The 10,518-nt window shown below is 50.3% G+C and overlaps 1 protein-coding gene across 1 annotated transcript in view; it reads left to right on the top strand.

Annotated features, from left to right (window-relative positions):
• Nucleotides 1-3,091: 3,091 nt before the first annotated feature.
• LOC138489514 (zinc finger protein 658B-like) overlaps nt 3,092-10,518 on the top strand; it is a 573,438-nt gene continuing 566,011 nt past the window's right edge. The window contains exon 1 of the mRNA XM_069617256.1: nt 3,092-3,295. The gene's annotated coding sequence lies outside the window, so the exon portion shown is untranslated. The remainder of the gene's footprint in view (nt 3,296-10,518) is intronic.

Raw genomic sequence — 10,518 nt, 5'->3', positions numbered from 1 at the left:
GCTTCTTTCATCTGGCCAGAGGTCAGGTTGCATTATCCTGGCAGCGTAGGCTATAGGGTGGCTGTGTTCCCTGGCTCAGCAGCCTGATAATAAATGCTTGCTGTGATGCAGGTGGATATATCTCTAAATACAGGGACATGTAGTTAAAGGGTCAGGGCCTGGCCTCAGTCACAGGTGGTGGAAGAGAGTCACACAGCTTCTTTCATGTGGCCTGAGGTAATGTGGCATTATCGTGGCAACTGAGGCTACAGGGTGGCCGTGTTCCCAGGCTCAACAGCCTGATAATAAATGCCTGCTGTGCATAGCTCTCAACCATTTGTGTTGCAAAAGTGGATGAAATCACCACATTTTGTTTTTTTCGGGTGAGACGCCCATTGGAATGAATGGGCGTGCAGGTGGCTTGGCGGGTGAGTCACCCCTTTACAAGGTGGGTGACACCCGCCAAAATCGTGTGAGTTGAGAGCTATGGCTGTGATGCAGGTGGATATATCTCTAAATACAGGGACGTTGATGTAAAGGGTCAGGGTCTGACCTCAGGCACAGGTCGTGGAAGAGAGTCACACAGCTTCTTTCATGTGGCCAGAGGTCACGTGACATTATCCTGGCAGCTGAGGCTATAGAGTGGCCGTGTTCCCGGGCTCAACATCCTGATAAAAAATGCTTGCTGTGATGCAGGTCGATATATCTCTAAATACATGGACAATGAGGTAAGGGGACAGGGACTGGCCTCATGCACAGGTCGTGGAAGAGAGACACACAGCTTATTTTATCTGGCATGAGGTAATGTGGCATTATCGTGGCAGCTGAGGCTGTAGGGTGGCCGTGTTCCCAGACTCAACATCCTGATAATAAATGCTTGCTGTGATGCAGGTCGATATATCTCTAAAAACATGGACATGGAGGTAAGGGACAGGGCCTGGCCTCAGGCACAGGTCGTGGAAGAGAGTCACACAGCTTCCTTCATCTGCCAAGAGGTCATGTTGCATTATCCTGGCAGCTGAGGCTATAGAGTGGCCGTGTTCCCGGTCTCAACAGCCTGATGATAAATGCTTGCTGTGATACAGGTGGATATATCTCTAAATACAGGGACATGGAGGTAAGGGGACAGGGCCTGCCCTCAGGCACAGGTCGTGGAAGAGAGTCACACAGCTTCCTTCATCTGCCAAGAGGTCATGTTGCATTATCCTGACAGCTGAGGCTATAGCCATGGGTGGCCGTGTTCCCGGGCTCAACAGCCTGATAATAAATGCTTGCTGTGATGCAGGTCGATATATCTCTAAATACAGGGACATGGAGGTAAAGGGTCAGGGCCTGGCCTCAGGTACAGTATGTGGAAGAGAGTCATACAGCTTCTTTCATGTGGCCAGAGGTCACGTGGCATTATCCTGGCAGCTGAGGCTATAGAGTGGCCGTGTTCCCGGGCTCAACATCCTGATAATAATTGCTTGCTGTGATGCAGGCCGATATATCTCTAAATACATGCACATGGAGGTAAGGGGCCAGGGCCTGGCCTCAGGCACAGGTCGTGGAAGAGAGGCACACAGCTTATTTTATCTGGCATGAGGTAATTTTGCATTATCCTGGCAGCTGAGGATATAGGGTGGCTGTGTTCCTGGGCTCAACAGCATACCTGCCTAACTTCCGGATTTTTCTCGGAGACTCAGGAATTTTAGCCATTTCTCTAAGTCTCTGGGAAAGACTGTGGAATCTCAGGAATTTTGATGGGGGGAAGCTTTCACTGAATGTTTTTTTTGTTATGCTTGCAGGTCTGCACCACAATGGACTCCCTGCCTGAGTGTGGCTTTATCTCTGCAGCAAGGACTGTAACATAGCTCTCAACCATTTATGTTGTAAAGGCGGGTGAAATCTCCCGATTTTGTTTTTGGCGGGTGAGACGCCCATTGAAATGAATGGGAGTGCTGGAGGCTTGGCGGGTGAGTCAGCCTTTTACAAGGCGGGTGACACCCGCCAGAAGCGTGTGAGTTGGGAGCTATGCTGTAACGCTTCCAGCACATTGGCAAAAAGAATGCAGGTGAAGCAAAATAATGGCTTTTATTTTGCTTCACCTTTCGTTCTTTTTTGCCGAGTTTCAATGCGAACGCGAGTTTCTTTTGTTTTCGTTCTTTTTTCCCAGGTTAGTGTCACGTTGAGATCTCTGTAGTTGGGTGCGGGCCAGGGGACGGGAAGTGCCGTTGGGGCATGGGAAGTGACGGGTGGTGAGAGTAGGGTCGGGGCAGTTCTACTGAAGCTTTAATAAAGGCAGACGTTTAATGAAGCTCTCCATGTCCTAGCCTCATTGCATGTGTGCCGCGCGCAGCGAGTGAGGCAGACCCCTGTGCTGACAGTTAGGGTGGACTCAGCCCCATTGAACCACAGCCATCAGGTTTGCAGTCTGTACAACTCACCACTACACTACATAACCTGATGAAAAACAACTACGGTGAAATGGCCAATGTCGGTACTGCAAAATTCAGGGAAAACCTTTGTATTGGTTCTTGGAGTTTACATGTGCACATTGATTTTATGGAAGGTGAATGCCTTTTGTCCTACGCAATGTGGGTGGTTGTGAAAAGGAAATTTAATGAAATATGCAAATTAATTTGAACTGCACATTTCTGACATCACACCACATTACAACAGTTTACCTTTTTGACATGTGTGTGGAGCCATGTGAAAATGGGCGGAGTTTTGTGACTGTGGGCGGGGCATAAATCTCAGGAATTTTCATTTTCAAATGTAGGCAGGTGTGCTCAACAGCCTGATAATAAATGCTTGGAAATTGCTTGGGGTGTGAAGCTGTGTTACACTGGGGAAGAGGTGTCTAGTCTTTGGGTGTTCCAGGCGCAACTGGAGGACGAATCACGTGATTGTATGGTAGCGTGTAGTTGCCTTCGCCATCACGTGGGCTGGACGTCGTGCGTGTCTTGAATGTGACGTGCGTCACGGTGCGCATTTCACCTCGGGTGGTGTATGGTTCCTATCCGAGAAATGGACCATAGGAACGCTGCGTCTCTGGTCATCACGTGGGCTGCACGTCGTGCGTGTCTGGAAAGTGACGTGATCTTGCTGTGCGTTGCACTTCGGGTGGTGTACGGTTCTCATCCGAGAAACGGACCATAGCAACGCTTTGTCTCTGGTCATCACGTGGGCTGCACGTTTTAACGTGTCTGGAAAGTCACGTGACGGGCTTCGCATAGCTTATCGACGTGTTTGCGAGGCTGGTGGAGAGTCCCTGCGCCTGGTGGGGAACATCGCTGTTTCGGGGCCGATTGACGTCTTCTTTCCTCCCTGTCCGGTGAGTCTTGAGGCGGCGCGTGCTTGTTATTCCAGCGCAGCGGCCCCGAGGGCGGGGTGTGTTCATTATGTGCAAGAGAATCATGGGCGTTCCCCCCGTTCCCATACCCATTTCCAGACCACATCTTCACTATGGTGCGTGCAGTTTATTTTTTTGTTTTCTCTTGGGGAGGCTTTTTTGCCCTGCCTCCTGGCATGGTTGTGCTTTGAGGATTTCCTATGTGCATCAGAGAGAGGCGGTGTCCATTGAGGTGGATAGTTATTTTTGGGATTTCCTCTGCATAGGGTGACCAGCCTTTCAAGATAAAAATAAAAGGGTTGAAGATGGACACTCAAAGCACCCCATTGCACAGTATTTTTAGGACTGGGCTGACATAATGGTAGTTAAGGAGTTAAAGAAGTACTTTAGCTGTAGATATAGTTAGTATATTTTTATTCAATGTACAACCAACTCCTGGGCAAGGAAAACACTGGCGTCCCATCCGGTGGGCAGAGCTCTCCAATCGCCACTGAATGGAACGCCAACATGTCACTGCAACAATGCGTCAGCATCCACACGATCACACTCGCACAAGACCATCAAGACTCATTACAACTCCCCCCCCCCAACAGAACCAAACCAGAACCATAGCTCTCAACCATTTGTGTTGCAAAGGTGGGTGAAATCACCCAATTTTGTTTTTGGCTGGTGAGACGCCTATTGGAATGAATGGGTGTGCAGGAGGCTTGGCGGGTGAGTCAGCCCTTCACAAGGCGGGTGACAACCGCCAAAAGTGTGAGTTGAGTGCTATGCCAGAACCCAACTCCACTACCTATCCCCTTCACGAAACGTGTGGCCAGCTTGTACATGAACCAGTGCCCTTGTCAATAGTTGACCAGCACAACACGATACTGGCAATCGCACTCTGAACCTACCAAAAGGACTTAAACTCTAAACACTGACTCACTGACTAACCAGCAAGACTGCCCTCCCACGGGCATGGACGAACACCAAAGAGCAGCTCCTCCCCATCCAAACACAGGTACCACACCAGCACCTCCCCTTCCAAACAGACAGGCAACACACCACTATCCATTCCAACCTAACAACCCAAACGTACCAATAAACCTACAACCGAAACCTGAAGAACCTATATAGAAGAAAAACCTAACACCAGACAGGACCCCCACGACCACTGAGGACTAAAATAAATAAAAATGAACAAACGGCCACCTGTTCTGAGCTGCCCCTCAGAACTAGTCCTGCCACACCTAATCCTACCACTAATTGACCAACTAACCACCTATACCCTGAGTACACAAACCTCCTTCTGCCCCAGCTGCACCCCAGAGCCTCAAGCCTGCCACACATGAGCACAAACCAGCTTCAAACCTGAGCAACCACCTGCACACTAACACCTAAAGGGTCCCGCAATCCATCGGCTCCCAACACCAACATAACCCGCCAGGGAAAAACATAAAACCCGAAAATCATTCCGTCCCAGCACAGAAACCAAACCACAATATAAACCAACTGGCTTCCAAACACCACTCGGAAACCAACCCGCAACAGGACTGCCCCAAACAGGAACACAGCAGTGTGACTGCCCCCAACACCCGCAAAACACTTGTGACCCCAGATCACCACCACTCATCCTGTGGCCCCAAGCCATTGCTGAAATGTGCACAGCCCCTCTGCGCACACACAGTTGACCACCACAACCTACGCGCTCACTCTAACACCACACCCCACCCCACTTAACACGTGAGCACCACTGTCAACAACAAGAGTAACTGCTCCGTTGACGAGGATAGGACCCGGCTGGCATCCTGCCAAATACCCTCAAAATAAACCGGTCATGAATATGGCTCACGTAAGGAGCCTGAACCCCCCCCCCCCCCACGCCCCAAAGGCTACAGGCAACTTGCATGCCCCGCCCCTCAACGCATATGTGTCATGCACTCAGAACAAACTGTCCCCACCCTGAAACGGAGAACATTTAACGCCTCACAATGCTGCAAGCACCCTCCCCCACCAAAGACCCGAAACTGGTAAGGAGAGAGAGAGTCATAGATAATTAGGGTAACACCCACGCTGAATGAGGAAACGTCCTCCCTCAAGTCAAAGTCTGTGTCCCCATCCACCTGGAAGACGCCCACACTCTCAAGTCTGTGCAGCTCCCCGCCTGCAAGAACAAAACCACCTGCAAAGTAAACACGAAATCATCAGTTATGCATCCTGAAACAAATGGGTACACGGACGGGCCACAACATAAACTCACTCTGGCAGACGCACTTTACAGGCCCAACAACAACACAAACCAAGGCCACTACACTAACGCCACACTACACACATATGTAGTGATTTGGTTTCCTTGTTGCTTTTGTAACTATGAGTGGAATGTTGGATGAGTGACATAGCATGCTGCCTGTGAGAATGTTGTATGGTTGAGAGGTCTGAGTGAGTCAGTTGGAGTGATGTAGCCTACCTGAGAGGATGCTGGTGCATGTTTCCTGGAGCTCCGATGTACTTGAACTGATGAGTTTAATACAGTGTACTGGAACTTCAATAAAGAAGCTACTATCCGAGGTCGGAGTTATCACTGGGACCCCAGAGCTTTACAATGGCGACTCGGATGCTGGCTGTGCTGGGGGGACGGTGCTAAGGATGGTACATGACCACCCCCCCTCCCAACAAAAGATCCTCTCCGGTAGGGCGAGCGTTTGTCAGTAGCTGCAGAAGGGCCCAGCACAAAGGGCGCAGGATTTAGTGAGTGGCGCCAGGGCCTGGGGCCAGGAGGCATGCCATCTGAGAGCAGGCTGAGGCTGTGGTGATCAGGAGACTCTCTGCATTGAAAATGAGCTCTGGTGTGGCTGAGGGCCCAATTACAAGGATGGAGTGGTTTGGAGCCTGAAGCTGTGGCTAGGAGGGGCTTGGAGTCGGTTGCTGTGTTGCAGAGGGGCTTGGGGCCCAGGTGCAGCGCTTTGGTGAGGCCATTCCAGCATTTTGGAGGAGCTGTTAAGCTCTAATGGTGACTTTGCTATGGACAAAGACACTACTGGTGTCAGGAGGGGCAAGGAGCTAGCTGTATGGAGAGCCTTACCTGGTTGCTCAGAGCAGCTAGTGAGTGGTGAACTGTGTTGGTCTGTGACTGCAAGAGGCTGAGGAAGACCGCAATCCATTTGTTGTGGAAGGTCACTGCTGAGAGAAGCTGCAGGGTGCCTGTTACAGTTTTGGATGCAGCAAAGAAAATCTGCAGGCACTTCCTGGAGTGAAATAGGAGGAGTGTGGACTTTGAGTTAAGCCGCAACCTTTGGCTTCGGGAGCTCCGTTCCTCTCAGCTGTTTACATGAAATGGTGATGTAGTTGGAACTGCGTAGGGTGTTGGCGATTCAATAGAACTTTCAAGTCGCATGAATCTTATGCCATCCGGAGTGGGGACCGTTTGTTACATGAGATTGTGTGTGAGAAGAAAAAAAAAGTCAGCGGGAGCCTTCGTAACTGCTGGATAGCAGAACACGGTGGTTTAGGCATTTTACGAGCGCAGGCAGAGTAAAGCACCCAGCGACGTGCATTTACATGAGTAGGAAGCAAGAGGCGGGCATAACAGAAGTCTGTGAGGAGTTACTGCGTTGGAGGACAGGAGTCAAGCTAATGCTGCTGATAGAGCAGTTGGTCAAGGGGAAGTTCCGGCTCGCATCTATTAATACAGAATTTGGTGGAAGCGGGTTGATGGCGCTTTGCCGGAGGAGGAGGCAGCATGCGGCTGCACTGCGACTGACGAGAAAAGACATGCCGGCGAGCAGATGCAGCAATCTGGGCAATTTTCACAAGAACTTAGTTCGAGTGGCCAGCTGGTGTGGGGCCGTGTCCCCAAAGGTACTTTTGTTTGAGAGGAGCTGGCAGGAGAAGCGGCAGATAATGTTAATTTATTTAATCTGGCTTTGCTTTGTTATGCTAGTAGGTTACAATGGTAGTAATGCGAAGCCTATATAATTACTGTTGACTCTAGTAATGGTGTGTTGAGTTGTGAGTGCTTTTTGATTGGGTGTGCACTGGATGATTGGGGAGTCGTGGCTTCTATTAGGTATGCACAGAAATGGAGTTAGTTGCGATATAGAGATACACATATTTTGTTATGTTTAACATTGTTTTTCCCAAAGATGCACATTTTTGAAATGTAACGGGAGTTATGCAGTTTGGTGCAATGTTGAGGTGGTGCCAACAACAATTTTCCCTCCCTACAGATGGACTTTATGGTGGTGTAGATAGTGTGGACTGGTCAATGTTACGCTGCAATGAGTCAGATGCATTTCAATTGTGCTACACTAATGTCCTTTACAGGTGGGACTTTCGTTTTAGCTTGAGAACTAATAAGTGTACGTTGAGCTGTGTTGAAATGTTATGTATTTTACTGTAGTGAGGTGTTATTGCAGTGTGCTCTCTGGAGGTTGCCGTTGTGCTAGAGGCATTTAGTAATGTGGGGATTGATGTTGCTTGTGTGCAAGAAGCGTGTAGTGATGTGGTGTGTCTTGTGGTGATGTTTTTTCCTCACAGCAGTTGTGGTAGCTTGTGTGGTTTCAGAGAACACAGGTAACGATGGGGGTGGCTTCACAGCACCGTAGGTGTTCATGTTGTTTTGTGTCGTTTCACTCGGGTGTTTGGGATGCCCAGTCTGGTTCTCAGTAACATGTGGGTGCACAGCTGGGAGTTGTGCGTTTGGTGTTGTTGTGAGGAGAGTAGTGGATGTGTAGATGGTTTGCCGGTGCGAGTGTGCAGAAGTAGTGAGTAGTTGTGGTCTGAGGTCGTGAGGATTTGCAGTGGCGCAATTTTCAAGGTTTGGTGTTCTTTCTCCACTATGTAGAAAGGGGAAGCTGGCTGAGGAGTCAAGGGCGTCTGGCTCTCACTGTTTGCTGCTGTACGGCTGAAATTATTAACTATTATCCCTATTGACTTGCTGGGAGAGGCCGCCCCGTGCCACTCACCCCACTGCTTCTGTTTGTTTATTCCATCAGCTGATCTGAGCTCCGATTCACATGAACCGACTGGGAGGACCCAGTTGCAGTTTGAAAGTGAGTGCAAACTATTCTATCATTTATCAGCTCTGTTCAAGACCACGTCGACAGGAAGAGGCGTATAAAACTACGACATCGTAACCCGTGCGGCGTGAAGCCCGCTGAGGAGTCAAGGGCCTCTGACTCACTGTTTCCTGCTGGTTACGCGGTAAGTGACCAACTTCCTAGTGTTAACCCATTTTCTTCATTCCACATACCCCTCTATAGGTATAGAGTCCTATCACATTTAAATTAAACATTATTTTAGCCACCATGGACCTTAACAAGCCCCGCACACGTTTGCAAGAGAAACTTGAAGAGTCATTAGCAAACATACCAAAAGGCACTAATATCTCAGATCCACATATAAGCTCCTGCAAGATCCACCCAACGTCCACTGCTACACCGCGTGTTACCGCGAAGGGAAAAAAAAGAAGATACGCCTCTTATGGCATCTGCGACAGAACCCTTCTACTCTGTTCTGTGGAAAACCAAGGGCAACCATCATTAACATTGAAGTCAGAAAATAAGAAACATTCAATAATCAGGCCATCGATTCTAGATCCTCAGCCCCTTAAATTCCTTTACAGATGGGAGGCACACAACTCCCAGCTAGTTGCGACAGTGCCGTGTCCAATCTTAAGTTACGAGATCCCTCGGACACGTTGGAACAAGAGAGCAAACGGATTTCGTTGTCCAAACCTATTTTTCAACCCATCTCTTAAACTCCCTCAAAACGAGAGCTCACTTTACCCTTACAATCTCAGTTGCAAACGGAAAGTAAGTATTCAAATATGCGTGAAGACCTTCCTTATACATCAACAGGGTAATTCATAGAATTCAGCGCACAAGTGGCGCACAGTGTACGCGTGCGACAGTCTGCGCCAGCCGCATGCGCCAAAATGCATTTCCGCGCACAGCGTATTCATGGATTTTAACATCCATTACCAGCCGTAGCGCAGAGTGGCGCAGCGACCATGCAGCAGCGCCAGTTACGCGCCCAACCCCTCCCCGTGCACCATGCACAGCACACAAATCCCCTACACGGCGCACAGGCCAGTGGACCAGCTTACAGGCCCCCAACCATAAAACACCCCGCGCACCCCTCCGAATACACGTACACCCCTGCAGGGAGAATCACACGCGATTGGGCCTGTGCGAGGGGGGGAGAGAGAGTACGTGTATTTCGGGGCTACGCGGGAAGTTTCACACGTGATTGGGCGTGTGTGAGCGGGGTACATGTATTTTGGGGGTACATGGGAAGATTCACACGCGATTGGCCCTGTGCGAGCGGGGTACGTGTATTTCAGGGGTACGCGGGAAATTTCACACGCGATATGGCCTGTGCGAGCGGGGTACGTGTATTTCGGGGGTACGCGGGAAGATTCACACGCGATTGGCAGTGTGGGTCCTCCCAGGTGTGCCCTCTACCCCCTCCATTGCCCCTGCAGGCAGCCCACACCACAGGGGACTACCCTGCATCCCTGGTCATGTCCTGCAGGCAGCCCATCCACCATGGGCATGCCCCCCAGCCAGCCCACATGTCACCTTGCACTAGTGATCACCAACTCATGTCCCCCAGCAGGCCCACTCACCCATCAGTGAGGGTCAGGGCCCGACTAATGTCCCCCAGCACCCCCACCCACACAGCAGTGAGGGTCACCTGCCAGCAGGGCCCGACTCATGTCCCCCAGCACCCCCACCCACCCAGCAGTGAGGGTCACCTGCCAGCAGGGCCCGACTCATGTCCCCCAGCACTCCCACCCACCCAGCAGTGAAGGTCAGATGCCAGCAGGGCCCGACTCTGGTCCCCCAGCACCCCCACCCACCCAGCAGTGAGGGTCAGGGCCCGACTCATGTCCCCTTGCAACACGAAAGGAAGCTGCACAATCGTGGCCCTCATGTGCACCAAAATACCACTGCACACCACCCCAGTCTTGACATGCAATGATTTCACCAATCCACCCCACACCGACATGCCTATGTCAGGGCACAAATCAAAAGTCAACCACGTACATCAACACATGTCCGTCACACACACACACACACACGGTTTGCCATAGATTGTGTAAAACCACAATTTCACATGCATGAACCCAATGAGCGAATCCCACACATGGAATTAAAATATCAAAATGTATTAACAAAATCAATGTAATGAAATGAAAGGCAAAAAAATCAAACATGAAA

This window comes from Ambystoma mexicanum, chromosome 9, assembly GCF_040938575.1.
Source record: "Ambystoma mexicanum isolate Mex_15411 chromosome 9, UKY_AmexF1_1, whole genome shotgun sequence".
Taxonomy (NCBI): domain Eukaryota; kingdom Metazoa; phylum Chordata; class Amphibia; order Caudata; family Ambystomatidae; genus Ambystoma; species Ambystoma mexicanum.
The sequence above is the reverse complement of the archived record's forward strand: the minus strand, read 5'-3'. Positions and strand labels throughout refer to the sequence as shown.